The following is an 18459-nucleotide window of genomic DNA, read 5'->3' as shown; positions in this document are numbered from 1 at the left end:
AATGGTATCTTGACATCTTGGGCCTTCTTATCCGATTTGGGTGAAATTTTGTTAACGTCTTCTTTTATCACCGTCAACATAAGTGTCAAATATGGCCTGAATCGTTCTATAGCCTGATAAAGCCCCCATATAAACCCATCTCCCGATTTTACTCGAGCCCCTAATGAGCGAAATTCTTATCCAAATTGGTTAAAATATTACACAATGACTTCTTCTATGGTCTCAACATTCATTTGAGTTATGGTTCCAATTGGACCATAACTTGATATAGCTCCAATAGCATAGCTATTCTTATCCATTATCCTTTGTTTGCCTAAATTGAGATACCGGGCAAAGAACTCGACAAATGTGATCCACGGTAGAGAGCATATAAGACTTGGCCCGGCCGAACTTAGCACGCTTTTACTTGTTTGATCTTTTTTTATTTATTTCAATATTTTAACTAATTTTTTTTTTTTTAATTTGTTTAATTTTATTATGTTTTATTTCTTTTATTATTTTTTAATTTTACCATCGTTCATTCATTTACCCAAATTAAAAGTTTTAAATCGTTCACCCAATAACGTACTTCAAGAGACCAAACCACTCATTACGAGTACTACTGGTAACACACAACCTGAAATAGTGCAACAACCTTCTTCACACCTACTCCGATTTGAATTTTTGTACGAAATTTCACCTTTCATCTAAATTGTTTTTCACTTTTTATAAAAATAAGAAAGGGTAAAACTGGCCTAAACCTGTCGCCTGTCTCTACGCATGTGCATAGTCATGCGTTTATCTCATTTCCAGTTGGTTGCATTTAATTATCAAAGACACATGTGCCGATGTCGCTTTCGCATGTCTCGAAAATGAAATCAAAAACAAGTAAAAGTGTGCTATGTTCGGCCGGAACGAATCTTGAGTACGCACTATCTCAGATTCTGTGTCCTTGTTAACTCAACTTGTTTTTGAATTATTTTGATTGATGCTTCAATTGACTCAAGAAGTGATATCGTGATAACGATTTGAGAGGGCCTTATTTATGAACCTATTGAGGTAGGATTCGTTGTGATTATTGGAGAAAATAAGTCAAAAACCAAGGCTTCTTGCAGCTGTCAAATCCGGAATCCGGTTTATATGGGGGTAGTAGAGGCTTAGATAGTCAAATCCGGGGATATGTTCATTGGTGGGCTATATCAGTTTATAGGCCGATTCTGATCTCTTGGCATGTAAGTTGGAAATCATAACACAAGTCCTTGTGCCAAATGTCAGCCAAATCGTTTAAGTCTCTAGGGGCTGAAGAAGTCAAAACCGGGGATCCGTTTGTATCGTGGCTATATCCAATTCTGAGCCGATATGGCTCATTTGCAATCCCCGACGACCTACATCATTAAAATCGTCTTTGCAAAATTTCAAACTGATATCTTCATTCGTTCGAACGCTATGGTGATTTTGACAGACTAGATCGACTCATAATTTCAAGACGATCAGAAATATATACACTTTATAGGGTGTCAGGGTGTAGGAGGCTACCGTGGCGCAGAGTTTAACATATCCACCTATGACGCCGAGCGCATGAGTTCAAATCTCAGCGCTAACATCAGAAAAATTTTCACCGGTGGTTATCCCCTTTCTAATGCTGGCTATATTTGTAATGTAAACTGCCATGTTAAAACTTCCCTACCAAGTGGTGTCGCTATGCAGCACGCCGTTCGGACTCGGCATAAAAAGGAGGCCCATTGTTATTGAGCTTAAAACTTCAATCGGACTGCACTCATTGATATGCGAGAAGTATCTCTTGTTCCTTAATGGAAGGTTCATGGGAATTTTAGTATTTAGTTAGGGTGTCAGATCAGGTGTTACAAATGGAATGGCAGATTACGAGTTATATACCCCCATCCTATAGTGCTGGGCATGAAAAAATAAGAAAAAAAAGACAAATATAATACCCTTTATTTATCCTTTAAATGGAAAATTGGAGCTATTTGTAATTCTGAACTGAATTTTATGAACTTCGGAGTATGCCCGACAGCGCTATCGGGCAAAAGTGTAGAGTGCTGGACGGGATAGAACCGAGATTCCAGGCTCTTCTACGGCAGCTGGGAAGAGAATCAGATCTCCCGAAGAGCATAACACTGCTAAGACGCGGAAGAAGAAAATGAGCTCCCTGCTTTAAAGTACTCTGGGAAGACCAAGCCATCCCTCCCGCAATGGAGACTCCAGCCAGTGTACTGAGGAGGGAGATAAAGTCGGAACAAAAAAGTCGAAGCAAGCGCTCACGACCCCTGCATCTTCATGGAGGACTGTGACTTCCAAAAGGATGCCACAGCCATCACGGAAGCGGAAGATGGTTGCTGAGAAAGGTAAGAAGCCGCCCTCTCACGCAAGAGTGGCATGACAACACCACAAATATGAGACGACTTATGCAGTAATATATATGGGCAGTGCATCCGGTAGGATTCGAACAGACCATCTGGTAAACAAACGGTTTTTCCAACATGTGTTGAACTCTTAAGGGGGTCCACCCATACAAATTATGAGCTGCGAGTATAGAGGGGATATCTCAACGCTGCCCTTTGCGTCAACAGAATGTATTGATACCGTCAAAGTTCGTTGGAAATATCTACACTGCCTGTGGCGCAAAGCTCGTCCTTGTGAGTGAGAAGGACATCTCCCAGCTCTCAAAGGCGACGGTCTTCATCAATGGTGAGCGCGACAAATTCGCAATGAAAGTCATAAACGAGCAAAACCAAGATTTGGTCGTGGAGAAATGGGAAGTCTTCTAGAAGGAGGAGAATGAGGGAGGAACTCTCCTTGGAGTGGGCATTGATCAAGTCTCCATGACAAGTTTGGCAAGAAGGCATGTCGTACAATGGGACTACCGCCGCCTTTTTCAAAATTGGGAAGACTACGATAGGCAAATAGCCTCATATTGAGCCATCAGTCGGAGCAGTGGCAGGACACTCAATACCGCCTAAAGAACAGAGGGCCAACGGCGAGACAATAACCGATTATCTCAATATTGGGAAGACCAGGAGAAGCAAAAATCCTCATGCTTAAGCATCAGGCAGTGCAGGGACGGGAGATCCAACACAGTTTAACGAACTAGGACCCGACGATGGTTAGTTTGAGTCGGTTGCCCATAATAGGTGAGTTCACAAAAAGACCAGTTTGACCCAATTGTGGTACCTTAGAAAGGAAGGGAGAGAAAATAGATGTGAGACCTCGGACTAGATATTATACACGAATAAAAGAAAAACAGGAGGAATGGACAACCCGAGCAGAAGGTTAAGAACTTCCATCCCCACGTAAGCACCGATGTACCTACGCTGTTCCGTCAACAAATCTTAGGAGATCTACCAGAGGTACGTTCGCAAGTTCAGCCAGATCGCAGAAGAAACGACTCCCCAGAAAGGAGAGTCTACGTCCCAGGAGACCAGGAAATGAACACAGAAAGTGCTCGACAGTCTCCTCCTCATATTCATCGAGTTATTCATCATTGTGTTGTATTCCCATATCATTGTGCCGTATTCCGCGCCACCATGCGGCCTATGACACAGTGCCCGGTTATAAGTCCAGTTGAGGTACTCATCGACCTCGTATCGTACGGCAGCAACTCCCTCGCCCTACTCCGGTCGATGACAGGCCAGAGGGCCTTTGCAGTCCGACAACTATCCACCGACGCCGCTCTGGCCATTCCCTCTACTGTGTTCAGTAGCTCGATAAATGGCACGTAGGCAAGAGCGGTGACTGTAGCACGATAAATGGCATGTAGGCCAGATCGGTGGCTGGTCCGCCCGACGATGGAACCATCAAAGACTTTCACAAAATTCGGAAAACTAGGATCGATAAAGATCCTAATATTGAAACATCAGGCAGTGCAGTGACTGAAAACTCAATGCAGCCTAACGAACAGGAACTCGACGATGGAATCATCACCTGCTCTCAAGAAGTCCTTTTACTCAAGATTTGGAGGACGACGATAGGCAAAGATCCTTATATTGGAATATCAGGCAGTGCAAGGACGGAAGACTCAATACAGCCTAACAAACAGGGACCCGAGGATGGACCCGAGGATGGAACCATTACTGACTTTCTCAAGATTCGGAAGACTAGGATAGATAAAGATCATAATATTGAGACATCCAGCAGTGCAGTGACAGAAAACTAAATGCAGCCTAACAAACGGGGAGCAGACGATGAGACCATTGTCTTCTCCCAAGAAGTCTAATTACTCAAGATTAGGAAGACTAGTATAGGCATAGATCCTAATATTGGAATATCAGGCAGTACAGAGGTGGATGACCCAATACAGGGAAACGTACAGGAAACCGACGACACGACCACAGTAATGGCCGAATCTTGAGAATCCACCACCATGGATTCAACTAAAAATAAATAAATTTAGATAAAGGGCATAATTTTTTCTACATAAAAAACTACTGACACAAAACCCAACATGAATCAACTAAGCGGCGTGGCATGGAAACAATTAAGGATTTTGTAAGTAGCACGGAATTCCTAACTTAAATTTTCTTTTTCGAGGTAACTTTTTTTATACCCTCCACCATAGGATGGGGGTATACTAATTTCGTCATTCTGTTTGTAACACCTCGAAATATGCTTCTAAGACCCCATAAAGTATACAAATTCTTGATCGTCATGTCATTTTAAGTCAATCTAACCATGTCCGACCGTCCGTCCGTCTGTTTGTTGAAAGCACGCTAACTTTCGAAAGAGTAAGGCTAGCCGCTTGAAATTTTGCACTTTTTATTAGTGTGGGTCGGTTGGGATTGTAAATGGGCCATATCGGTCCATGTTTTGATAGAGTTACCATATAAAACGATCTTGAGTCATGACTTCTTGAGCCTCTAGAGGGCGCAATTCTTGTCCGATTTGACTGAAATTTTGCACGTGGTATAACTTCCAACAACCGCGCTAAGTATGGTTCAAATCGGTCCATGTTTTATATATAAACTGATCTAGGGTCTTGACTTCTTGAGCCAATAGAGCGCGCTGTTTTGTTATGACTTCCAATAACTGTGCTTAGTATGGTGCAAATCACTACATAACCTGATATAGATGCCATATAAACCGATCTGGGATCTTGACTTCTTGAGCCTCTAGAAGGCGCAATTCTCATCCGATTTGGCAGAAATTTTGTACAACGACTTCTCTCATGACCTTCAACATATGTGTTGTCAAATTGGTTTATAACCTGATATAGCTGCCATATAAACCGATCTTGGGTCTTGACTTCTTGAGCCTCCTGAGGGCGCAATTCTCTTCCGATTTGACTGAAATTTTGCACGTGGTATAACTTCCAACAACCGCGCTAAATATGGCTCAAATCGGCCCATGTTTTGATATAGCTGCCATATAAAACGATCTTGAGTCATGACTTCTTGAGCGTCTAGAGGGCGCAATTATTGTCCGATTTGACTGAAATTTTGCACGTAGTGTTTTGTTATGACTTCTAAAAACTGTGCTAAGTATGGTGCAAATCAGTACATAACCTGATATAGCTGCCATATAAACCATTCTGGAATCTTGACTTCTTGAGCCTCTAGAGGGCACAATTCTCATCCAATTTGGCAGAAATTTTGTACAACGGCTTCTCTCATGACATTCAACATACGTGTCTAATATGCTCTGAATCGATTAATAGCTTGATACAGCTTCCATATAAACTTATCTCCCGATTTTGCTTTTTGAGCCCCAACAAGGTGCAATTCTTATCCGAATGAACTGAAATATTACACCGATGACTTTGACAATGTTCAGCATTCATTTATGGTCCGAATCGGACTATAACTTGATATAGCTCCAATAGCATACCAGTTCTTTTTCAATATTCTTTGTTTGCCTAAGAGGGATACCACGCATAGAACTCGACAAATGCGATCCATGGTGGAGGTTATATAAAATTCGGCCTGGCCGAACTTAGCACGGTCTTACTTGTTTTTCTTATCTTTACTCATTCCTAAATTTTATATTAAGAAAGAAAATGTTTTAATGAAAAAAAGAAAATATACAAAAATCGCATTAGTTTAATATCAAGTACGAACTTAATTTTTGACAATACTGGGGAGAAATCTGAAATCTGAAACCTCACAACCTGTGTTGTCTTGGAAAATTATGAAGAAATTGTCATGATATACTTGAAAATAAATGGCCACCATGTATGGTGAAATGAAGGTGGGTGGCACCCAACTTTTGCATGGGTGCACTGTGACGTTAGGTCAAGCATCGTCGGTCACCATATACACTGATGACTTGTGGAGAATGACTTATTTCTATTACGACATGAATGTGCGACTTTGACAGCGAATAAAAAAAAACACAAAATTGCTCTTTCGGAATTTTTCGTCTCGAGTTTGTTTTTCTGTATTTTGTCTTTTTTTTTGCTTGTTGGAAAAACAAATATTTAACTATGTTTCCAATCAAACGAATCGTCAAAAAACTCTCACTCTCGTTTTTGGTGAACAAACAAATTTTTTGGCTATTTCACTTTTTCCGACTCTTGGCCAACTTGCTGAAAAGAAAGTGTCATAAAGATGTAAAATCTTGGCGAGAGACAAGCAAACAAACATCATGGGCAAACTTGGCCGATGAAGATTCCAGTGAAATAAGATTGGATTTTGTTTAGTTGTAAATACACAGCGAGCATATACGCACCCGTCATCTGTTGAACCGGCAATCGGTGGGATAGTCAGCCAACAAGTTCCACTTCAGCATATGGCTAAGATGTAGTGAAGTGGTGGCATCCAAACAAGTTTGTGGATAAAATACCATTCAAGGCTTTGATATGAGTCAAAAAAAAGCAAATGGTATGATGATGAGTTTGACCGAATGCCAGGGCAGATTCATTTTTAATTACAAAACTAATACAGAGTATTCGCATCGCGCATTAATTAACAATCAAATTCATTTGAATGACTCTGGATTGCATAATACACACACACACACATAAAAGTCAGGCGCACTTTTAAATCTGATGATTCAGTTGGGAAAGTATGCCATATACCATTCGATTAGCTAACACAGACCGGAAAATGAATAAAATCACACTCAGCTGATGGGATTAACCCGAATTCGGAGAAATTCATAATACTTTCTTCATAACGGTTAAATGGCAATAAATGCGTATGTGATTTAATATTTTGCAGTTTACCATCTTTAATTGTCAACGTTTTTTTTTATATAAACCATTGAGTTGCACAAAAGAGTCATCAGCGAGGTGTTGTGTTGTGAATATGCAGGTACCCATTTTGAATAGATGGTTCTCAATTGTGATCATAGAAGGACTTTTTGTTAATAGAAAATCTTATTTCTGTAAAGACAATGTTCAGTTGTAAATAGAAGGAAGTAGTCTTCTTAAACAAGTAAAAAGGCGTTAAGTTCGGCCGGGTCGAACTTTGGATACCCACCACCTCGGGTATATATGTAAACCACCTTTCGTCAAAATCCGGTGAAAAATGCATACCTTATGCCCCATAGCAGCTATATCGAAATATGTTCCGATTTGGAGCAAATACTAATAAGTACAAGTCAATGTGTATTTGTGTATAACAAAATATTGGTGTTTGTAGTAGTTATACCTAAAAATAAACCGATCTTAACCATATACGACAAGAATGTCGAAGAGCTTAACACAACTCATAGTTTCAAATTTCGGCGCCATCGGACAATAAATGCGCCTTTTATGTGCTCAAAACCTTAAATCAAGAGATCGATCTATATGGGAGCTATATTCATATCTGTACCGATTTGTGCCATATTGCAGGAGTACGTCAAGGGGATTAACTTAACTCACTCTCCCAAATTTCGGCGACATTGGACAATAAATGCGCCTTATATGGGCCCAAGGCCTTAAATCGAGATATCGGTCTATATGGCAGCTATATCCAAATCTGTAGCGATCTGTGCCATATTGCAGGAGTATGTCGAAGGGCTTAACTAAACTCACTGTCCCAAATTTCGGCGACATCGCACAATAAATGCACCTTTTATGGGCCCAAAGCCTTAAATAGAGAGATTGGTCTATATGGCAGATATATCCAAATCTGTAGCGATCTGGGCCGAATTGAAGAAAGATGTCGGGTGGCCTTACACAACTCACTGTCCCAGATTTCAGCAAAATCGCATAATAAATATGGCTTTTATGTGCCTAAGACCCTAAATCGGCGGATTGGTCTATATATATATATATATATATATATATATATATATAGCTATATCCAAATTTGGACTGATCTGGTCCAAATTGAAGAATAATATCGATAGGCCTAACGCATCTTACTATCTTAAATTTCGTCAAAATCAGATAACATTTTATATGCCTAAGACCCTAAATCGCGGATCGGTCTATATGGGGATTATATCAACATATAGTCCGATATAGCCCATCTTTGAACCTAACCTGCTGATGGGCAAAAAAAGAATCTGTGCAAAGTTTCAGCTCAATATCTCTATTTTTGAAGACTGTAGCATGATTTCAACAGACAGACGGCCGTTGTACAAAATTTCTGCCAAATCTGATAAGAATTGCGCCTTCTAGAGGCTCAAGAAGTCAAGATCCCAGATCGGTTTATATGGCAGCTATATCAGGTTATTGACCGATTTGCGCCATACTTAGCACAGTCATTGGAAGTCATAACAAAACACCATGTGCAAAATTTCAGCCAAATCCGATGAGAATTGCGCGCTCTATTGGCTCAAGAAGTCAAAATCCAAGATCGGTTTATATGACAGCTATACCAGATTATGAACCGATTTGAATCATACTTAATACAGTTGTTGGAAGTGATACCTAAACACCACTTGCAAAATTTTAGTTAAATCGGATGAGAATTGCGCCCTCTAGCGGCTCAAGAAATCATGAACCCAAATCGGTTTATATGGCAGCTATACCAGATTACGAACCGATTTGGACCATACTTCGTACAGTTGTTGGAAGTGATACCAAAACACCACGAGAATTGCGCCCTCTAGAGGCTCAAGAAGTCAAGATCCAAGTTCGTTATATATGGCAGCGATATCAGGTTATGGACCGATTTAAACCATACTTAGCACAGTTGTTGGAAGTGATACCAAAATACCATGCGCATATTCAACACGTATGTTGAAGGTCATGAGAGAAGCCATTGTACAAAATTTCTTCCAAATCTGATGAGAATTGCGCCCTCTAGAAGCTCAAGAAGTCAAGATCCCAGATCAGTTTATATGGCAGCTATATCAAAACATGGATCAATTTTGGCAATCCCAACCGACCTACACTAATAGAAAGTATTTGTGCAAAATTTCAAGCGCCTAGCTTTAGTCCTTCGAAAGTACGGACATGGCTAGATCGACTTAAAATGTCGCGACGATCAAGAATATATATACTTTATGGGGTCTCCGGCGCATATTTCGAGATGTTACAAACAGAATGACGAAATTAGTATACCCCCATCCTATGTAGGAGGGTATAAAAATGTCATCACCAATGCATGTTGTAGAATTCCAAATGTATATCCTTAATATACACACATACATGCATATATATGTATGTACATTCACTCTGCCCACACATTGTCCAATATGGATAGTTGGCCCTTAAAACAATTTTGCTAGTGTAAATACTCTTGCACTCTTTTCTAATAACACTTTTGATAACATTTGGTGCAGAAAGTCTCTCTTAGACTTAGATGCAATTCCAGGAATATGAACATTTTGGATTTTTATACACTTTCATTAGTGTAATTTTATTTTCAAATCTCTAACATTTCAGTGGAAATCCAATTTTCCATGATTTCTATTTCAAAGAATCCCTAAGCATCCCCTGTGGCCACATTCAAGCAATGAACCTGTAGACAGACAGATAGAGCGCAAAAAAGTGACTCCAGTCAGATTAAAGCATATAAATAAGTCATTGTTGTATTTGAAATATCAATGCTATACAATAATAATAATATTAGCTTAGAATTTCTGAAATTCTCTCTGGTTGCAAAAATTCCTCCTAATGTAATTCCATTATTTGCAATAAACATTCCAGAGAAACCAAAAAATCTCAATATATATGTCAAAGATTTGGTGATGTTGTTTGCCCGCCGTCTTCTTAAGGTCTGGCGGTTCGTTGAACTGTTATTGGGTTGGCAGACCAGAGTAGACCTAAAGCAAAAACTTAAAGAAGGTCGTAAAAACAGAAAGTATGAAGAATACTAATGCACATTGAAATCTATGAATACGATATGAAAATGCCAATGGTTATAAGGGCAATCAAAATATTATTCTCAAGCAAATGATATCGATCCCAAAATGAAGCAGAAATGTACGATTTTTGTCAAGCCGAATAGTTGAACAACCATCTTTGTGAATCTTTTGCAAATTTTATTTTAGAGAATATTTAATATTGAATTGTTTTGGAGAAAATTTTTTAATTTTTTTTTTTAAGAAAATTTTATAAAAAAATTTTGTTTTGAAAGAAACTTTGGTAGAATTTGTGTTGAGAGAAAATTTTGATACAATTTGGTTTTTACACAAAATGTCATTCAAAAATATTTCATTGAAATTTTGTGCTTAAAGAAAATTTCATGCAAATTTTGTCCTTAAAGAAAATTTCGTTCTAATTTTGTCTATAGAGAAAAATTCATGGATATATGGTCTTAAGAGAAAATTCAATGGATATTTGGTCTTAAGAGAAAATTTCATGGATATTTGGTCTTAAGAGAAAATTTCATGGATATTTGGTCTTAAGAGAAAATTCATCAAAACTTTGTCTTAAGAGAAAGTTACATGGGAATTTTGTTTTTAGAGAAAATTTCATAGGAATTTAGTATTAAGAGAAAATTTCATGAAAATTTTGTCTTAAGAAAATTTTTTTTTAGAAATTTTGTTCCCAGAGAAATCTTCATGAGGATATTTTTATGGAAATATGGTTGAAAAGTCTTCTAACTAAAGGCGAAACGCGTTCCACAGTGATTGATGTGTGTTACTTTCTTTGGCTTTCCTTTTCCATTTGCATCTCCGATCATTGAGCTCACCTCGAAAGAGCAACAAACAAAAATTTTAAAATTTAATGATCATCGCCCTAACAGGCAAAAAGACTAGAAAAATGAAAAATTCGGCAGAGCCCGACCAGCATTCGAACCTGGGCACTCGGAGCAACAGCGAGAGCCATTGCCGTTGTCTTAGAGTTCGAAGACATCAATACAACTTCCAACAGATGCACAAAATCATGTGTAGTACGGAAGAAGTGTAATTTGTCACAGAAAGAATGTCTGTCATTACACAAAAATACATGCATTGGAAAATTTACACCTAATAGACAGGGCTGTCGAGTGTGGTTAATGTGGTAATTGTATCATAGATGCGTTTTCGCTATTAATACGATTCAAATACAACATACCAACGCGCGGCCTTTAAAGCCGTCACACCTAATATGGTTGAAAAGTCTTCTAAACAAAGACGAAACGCGTCCCATAGTAGTTGGTGTGTGTTGGTATCTTTGGCTTTCCTTTTACATTTGCATCGCCGATCATTGAGCTCGTCTCGAAAGAGAAACAACCATAAATTGTAGAATTTAATGATCTCGCCCTTTTAGGCAAAAAACTTGAAAAATGAATTTTATTTTAAGAAAAAATTTCATGGACATTTTGTCTTTTTATTTTATTCTTTTCAAAGCAAATTTTCGTCTTTAGAGAAAATTTCGTGGAAATTTTGTCATAAGAGAACATTTCATGAAAATTATGTGTTAAGAAAAGATGTTATGGGCAGAAAAATTGATTAAAGTTTGATCTTGAGAGAAAAATTCATGGAAATGACGTGTTTATTGAAAATTCCATAGAAAGTTTGCCAATGGCCTCAAAATTGGATATCAAGTTTGTTTTCTAATCTCATTTAAACCGCTTATTTCTAAATTAAGCAAATATGTCCGGTATGGGGTATTGGCCCTAAAAACTATAAATATTTAGTTCCACTCTCTTTAAGACCCAAATTGTGTTGGTGAGCAAATACGTCCTATTTGGGGGTTGTTACGGTGGTGGGACGTCCCCTAGACAGTTGGTCCCGAATGTTGATGTCAAATTCATGGTCTACTCCCAAACACCCTTCATTTGAGCCTCATATTTCCATAGTCGGCAAAAATTACCGGCTTGGGTGTGTTTTGGGGAATGGGCGGCCACTCAATGAGTTGGCCTTGCAAATACAATATATATCGGATTCGTGTTCTATTCTAAAAACCTTCTTATTTGAGCCTCATATTGCAATAGTCAGCAAATATCTTCTATCTGGGTGGTGTTGTGAATAGACACTTTTCCCGAATATTGATATCAGATTCGTGCTTTACTCCCAAAGACCTTTCATTAGAGCCCCATAATGATATGGTTGTAAATTTGTCCTCTTTGGGGCATGTTTTTGGGGAGCGACGGCCCCCCAAACTCTTGGTCCCACATCTGGACCAAGAGTCCACTCAAATACCTTTTATTTAAGACCCATATTGCCATGGTCAGTAAATAAGTCCTGTTTGGAGGGTGTTTTGGGGAAGGGGTGGTCCCCCTAACACTTGGTCTGAAAATTGGATATCAGACACGTTTTCTTATCCTTAATACCTTTCACTTGAGTCCCATATTGCCATGGTCGGTAAATATGTCCGATTTAGGGATGTTTTGGGGAAGGGGTGGATCCCCAGAAACGTGGTCCCACATTTGGATATTAGATTCGTATGCTACTCGCGAATACCTTTTATTTGAGTCCTATATTGCCATGGTCGGTAAATATGTCCGATTTAGGGGTGTTTTAGGGGTGGCCCCCCTAACACTTGGTCTGACAATCGCATATCAGATACGTTTTCTTATTCCTAAATACCTTTCACTTGAGTCCCATATTGCCATGGTCGGTAAATATGTCCGATTTAGGGGTGTTTTGGGGGTTGGGGTGGTCCCCCAAACACTTGGTCCGACAATTGGATATCAGATACGTTTTCTGATCTTAAATACCTTTAATCTGAGTCCCATATTATCGTGATTGGTGTATACATATATTTGGAAGGTTTTGGGGTGGGGCGGACCCCCTAGGTACCCCATCCAAATTTTTGTTTGTAGGTTACTAAAAGAGAGCAGACAAAATCTTTGCTTAAATCTCATCACCCATCTCCGAGATCTGGCGTTACTGAAATTTATGGTAAGGGGGAGGATCCGCTCCCCCTTCAGATAACGAAATATGTAGTACCCTATTTTCACCAAGGTATCATTATGGACCATCTGTGAAAATTTCAAGAAAATCGGTTCAGCCGTTTCTGAGTCTATGAGGAACACACAAACAAACAAACAAATTTACAAACAAACACAAATTGATTTTTATACCCTCCACCATAGGATGCGGGTATACTAATTTTGTCATTATGTTTTTAACTACTCGAAATATTCGTCTAAGATCTCATATATTATATATGTTCTTGATCTTGATTTAAGTCGATTTAGCCATGCCCGTCCGTCCATCCGTCTGTCGAAAGCACGCTAACTTTCGAAGGAGTAAAGCTAGCCGCTTGAAATTTTGCACAAATACTTCCTATAAATGGGTTATATCGGTACACGTTTTGATATAGCTGTCATATAAACCGATCAGGGATCTTGACTTCTTGAGCCGTTAGAGGGCACAATTCTTATCCGATTTGGCTGAAAGTTAGCATGAGGTGTTTTATTCTGACTTCCAACAACTGTGCTGAGTTTGGTTTAAATCGGTCCATAACCTGATATAGCCGCCATATAAACCTATCTAGGGTCTTGATTTCTTGAGCTACTATAGGGCACAAATATTACCCGATTTTGGTGAAATTTTGCATGCGGTGTTTTTTTTTATGACTTTTAGCTGATGTGCTAAGTATGGTTCAATTAGGTCCATATCCTGGTATAGCTGCCATATAAACCGATCTGGGATCTTGAATTCTTGAGTTACTAGAGGCGCAATAATTATCCGATTTGGCTGAAATTTTGCATGACGTTTTTTGTCATGACTCTCAACATTTGTGCTAAGTATGGTTCAAATCGATCAATAGCCTGATATAGCTGCCATATAAACCGATCTGGGGTCTTGACTTCTTGAGCCACTAGAGGACGCAATTATTATCCGATTTGGCTGATATTTTGCACGACGTTTTTTGACTTTCATGACTTTCAACAACTACGCTAAGTATGGTTCAAATCAGTTCATAACGTGATATAGCTGCCATATAAACCTATATGGGATCTTGACTTCTTGAGCCTCTAGAGGGCGAACTTATTATCTGATTTAGCTGAAATTTTGCATGAAGTGTTTTGTTATGACTTTCAACAACTGTGCTTAGAATAGTTCAAATCGGTCCATAACCTGATATAGCTGCCATATATACCTATATGGGATCTTGACTTCTTGAGCCTCTAAGTTGCAAGTATTACCCGATTTGGGTGAAGTTTTGCATGAAGTTTTTTGTCATGACTTTCAACAACTGTGCTAAGTATGATTCAAATCGGTTCATAACCTTATATAGCTGCCATATAAACCGATCTGGGGTCTTGACTTTTTGAGGCACTAGAGGGCGCAATTATTATCCGATTTGGCTAAAATTTTGCACGACGTTTTTTGTCTGGGGTCTTGACTTTTTTAGGCACTAGAGGGCGCAATTATTATCCGATTTGGCTGAAATTTGGCATGACATTTTTTGTCATGACTTTCAACAACTATGCTTAGTATGGTTCAAATCGGTCCATATCCTGTTATAGCTGCCATATAAACCGATCTGGGGTCTTGACTTCTTGAGCCACTATAGGGCGCAATTATTATCTGATTTGGCTAAAATTTTGCATGACGTTTGCTGTCATTACTTTCAACAACAAAAAAACCGATCTGGGGTCTTGACTTCTTGAGCCACTAGAGGGCGCAATTATTATCCGATTTGGTTGGAATTTTGCATGACGTTTTTCGTCATGACTTTCAACAACTGTGCTAAGTATGGTTCAAATCGCTTCATAACCAGATATAGCTGCCATATAAAACGATCTAGGGTCTTGACTTCTTGAGCCACAAGAGGACCCAATTATTATCCGATTTGGCTGAAATTTTGCATGACGTTTTTTTATCATGACTTTCAACAATTGTGCTAAGTATGGTTCAAATCGATTCATAACCTGTTATAGCTCTCATATAAACCTATATGGGATCTCGACTTCTTGAGCCTCTAAAGAGTGCAAGTATTATCCGATTTGGCTGAAATTTTGTACAACTGCTTCTCTCATGATCATTAACATACGTGTTGAATATGGTCTGCATCGGTTTATAGCCTAATGTAGCTCCCCTATAAACCGATCTCCCTATTTTACTTCATCAGCCCCTAAAGGGCGCTATTCATACTAGATTTGGCTGAAATTTTACACAATGACTTTTACTATGGCCTCCAATATTCAATTCAATTATGGTCTGAAATGAACCATAGCTTGATATTGTTCCAATAACATGGCAATTCTTTTCGTTTATCCTTAGTTTGTTTAAAAAGAGATACCGTGGAAAGAGCTCGACAAATGCGATCAATGGTGTAGGGTATATAAGATTCGGCCCGGCTGAACTTAGCACGCTTTTAGTTTTTTTTTTAGAGAAAATTTCAAGGAAATTTTGTCTTAACAGAAAATTTCTTTAAAATTTCGTCTTTGGAGACTTTTTCATTGAAATTGCGACTTTGAGGAAAACTTTACCAAAATTTTATCTTTGGAGACATTTAACTGCCATTTGTCCTTTGAGAAATTTTAATTATTTAATTGACATTTTAGGGAAATTTTTTTTTGTCCTTGGAGAAAGTTTTATTTTATTTTATCTTATATTTAATGAAAATTGCATTAAACTTCCCTCTATTGAGAAAATTTTGTTAAAAATAATATCTATAAACAATATCTTGGAAATTTTGTCTTTAGAGAAATTTTTACATTCTTAATGGTTCACAGAATTTTGAAATGCTTGTATATTTCTCTGTGTATGTGAATTCGCGGTAATACTTATTGTTGCGTCAAAGGATATTGGTAGACAAATTTGGCAAGTGTTTGCCATAAAGTATGAGCAAAACCCCAAAATAGCATTAACTGTTTGACAACATTTAGGGTTATTTTGGGAGATGTCTAAAATATGTCTAAAAGCACTTTGAATATGTTGAAGAGCAAGACGTTTCTATTTCAAAAATATCATCAAAGGCGAGACAAAATGCCACAAAATTCACTAAAACACCCACTGCTGTGACCACATTAAGCCAGACATAGGTAATGAAATTACGAAACTTTGTTTTTATGTTTAGTACAACATATTTGAGAAAAATTATACAGGATTATGCTAAAGTTATGTTCATTGCAATTCCAAGGAAAATTTAAAAAAAACCCACTCACCACTTCATAAATTTCACTTTCATAAACTTACCTTTTACTTTTTTAAAGTTCCACAATAAAACATCTGCTCATAAAAAAATATCCACGGATGCTGGGTGCCCTTCTTAATTCAAGCAAGCCCCACCACAAAAGAGTTATGAACAGTTTTGTTGTCTTGGGCGATAAAGGCTTTGTTGATAACTTTAGTTTTTGTATGCATTTAACAAAAAAAGCAAAAAAAAAACGCGAGCAGCCACAAAATTTTGTAGGTAGTGATTTTTTTTTTTTTTTGGTTGTAAACTCTTTTTTGCACTTTGTGTTTGGTTATTTTGGATTTTTTTCCTTTTTTTTGTTTTCTTCTTTTCTGTTTTCTTTGGTCATAAACTTTTAAATACAATGACAACAGCAGAGACCAAGACAGATGATGCTGAAACTGATGCTGCTGAAATGTAAGCCACCAATGTTGTTGGTGAGTGGCGGACAAACTCTTATGGCAGCTCCTCTTAAAACCGGTAAGGATCACCACTGGTTATGGTTTACTTTTTTTTGTTGCAATTTAATTTCACTCCTTTCACTGGATTAACCCAAAAGTGTTGAAGTAGTTATATTTCGACCATTTTTGGTAAGAAGTAGTTTTTAAATATTTGTTTCCTTTTAAAGACGGAATTTTTAAAAAAATTAAATTAAATTAAATTAAGTTTTCTTTTAATTTTTTTTTACAGGTTTAATGTGATACGAACAGTCATCACCATGGATAGCACAAAAACTTCCCAAATTTCAAAGAAGACATAAGGTAAATCAAATTTCTCTAAAGACAAAATTTTCTCAAAAAAACCTATTAAATTTTTATACCCACCACCGAAGGATGGGGGTATATTCATTTTGTCATTCCGTTTGCAACACATCGAAATATCCATTTCCGACCCTATAAAGTATATATATTCTTGATCTGCGAAAAATCTAAGACGATCTAGCCATGTCCGCCCGTCTGTCGGTTGAAATCACGCTACAGTCTTTAAAAATAGAGATATTGAGCTGAAACTTTGCACAGATTCTTTTCTTGTCCAGGTTAAGTTCGAAGATGGGCTATATCGGACTATATATAGCCCCCATATAGACCGATCGGCCGATTTTGGGGTCTTAGGCCCATAAAAGCCATATTTATTATCCGATTTTGCTGATATTTGGAATAGTGAGTTTTATTATGCCCTTCGACATCCTTTGCCAATTTTGCCCAGATCGGTCCAGATTTTAATATAGCTGCCATATAGACCGATCCTCCGATTTAGGGTCTTAGGCCCATAAAAGCCACATTTATTATCCGATTTTGCTGAAATTTGGGACAGTGAGTTGTGTCAGGCCCTTCGACATCCTTCGTCGATTTAGCCCAGATCGGTCCAGATTTGGATATAGCTGCCATATAGCTGATGGTCTCGCCAGGATTCGAACTCAGGCGTTCTGCGTCATAGGCGGACACGCTACGGTGGCATCCGAAATCGCACTCCCAAGAATTTTGGGAACATTTTTAGTTTGACTTTTTGAGCTATAAACATGTAAAAGCGTGCTAAGTTCGGCCGGACCGAATCCTTTATACCCACCACCATGGGTCGTATTTGTCAAATTCTTTAAATGACTTTCTCCAATAGAAAGTCGTTTATCCATTTGGTCCGTTCTTTATTGAAAATTAAAGATTGCTACATTTCAACATAGGTTCCATGTATTAAGACTCGGTGGTGTAGGGTATTGTATTGTCGGCTCCGCCCGACTTTAGCATTTCCTTTCTGGTTTTTAACTAGATTTGTTCATCCAGTGTACACCAATCAAAATTACATTAGGATATCTCTGCACTAACTCATGCTGGGATTTCTCTTGGGTACACTTTTTATTTAAATGTTATCTAAAAATTTTGCATGCTACTTTCTCAAAAAAAAAAAATCCCATAAATTTTCTCTACAGAAAATATTTCCCTGACATTTTTTTTGATAACAAATTTTCTATGAAATTTTCTCTGAGAACAAAATTTCCATGAAATTTCCTATATGGAAAAGATTTCCATAAAATTTGTTCTAAAAACAAAATTTACATAAAATACAAAAAAAATTCATGAAATTTTCTT

General features: G+C 38.0%; 1 protein-coding gene across 1 annotated transcript in view; it reads right to left on the bottom strand.

Annotated features, from left to right (window-relative positions):
- Positions 1-16541, bottom strand: part of LOC106085874 (uncharacterized) — a 91303-nt gene extending 74762 nt beyond the window's left edge. The window contains exon 1 of the mRNA XM_013250317.2: positions 16396-16541. The gene's annotated coding sequence lies outside the window, so the exon portion shown is untranslated. The remainder of the gene's footprint in view (positions 1-16395) is intronic.
- Positions 16542-18459: the final 1918 nt, after the last annotated feature.

Source organism: Stomoxys calcitrans, chromosome 2 (genome assembly GCF_963082655.1).
Source record: "Stomoxys calcitrans chromosome 2, idStoCalc2.1, whole genome shotgun sequence".
Taxonomy (NCBI): domain Eukaryota; kingdom Metazoa; phylum Arthropoda; class Insecta; order Diptera; family Muscidae; genus Stomoxys; species Stomoxys calcitrans.
Note: the sequence above shows the minus strand (reverse complement) of the source record. Positions and strands in the feature narration are given on the sequence as shown.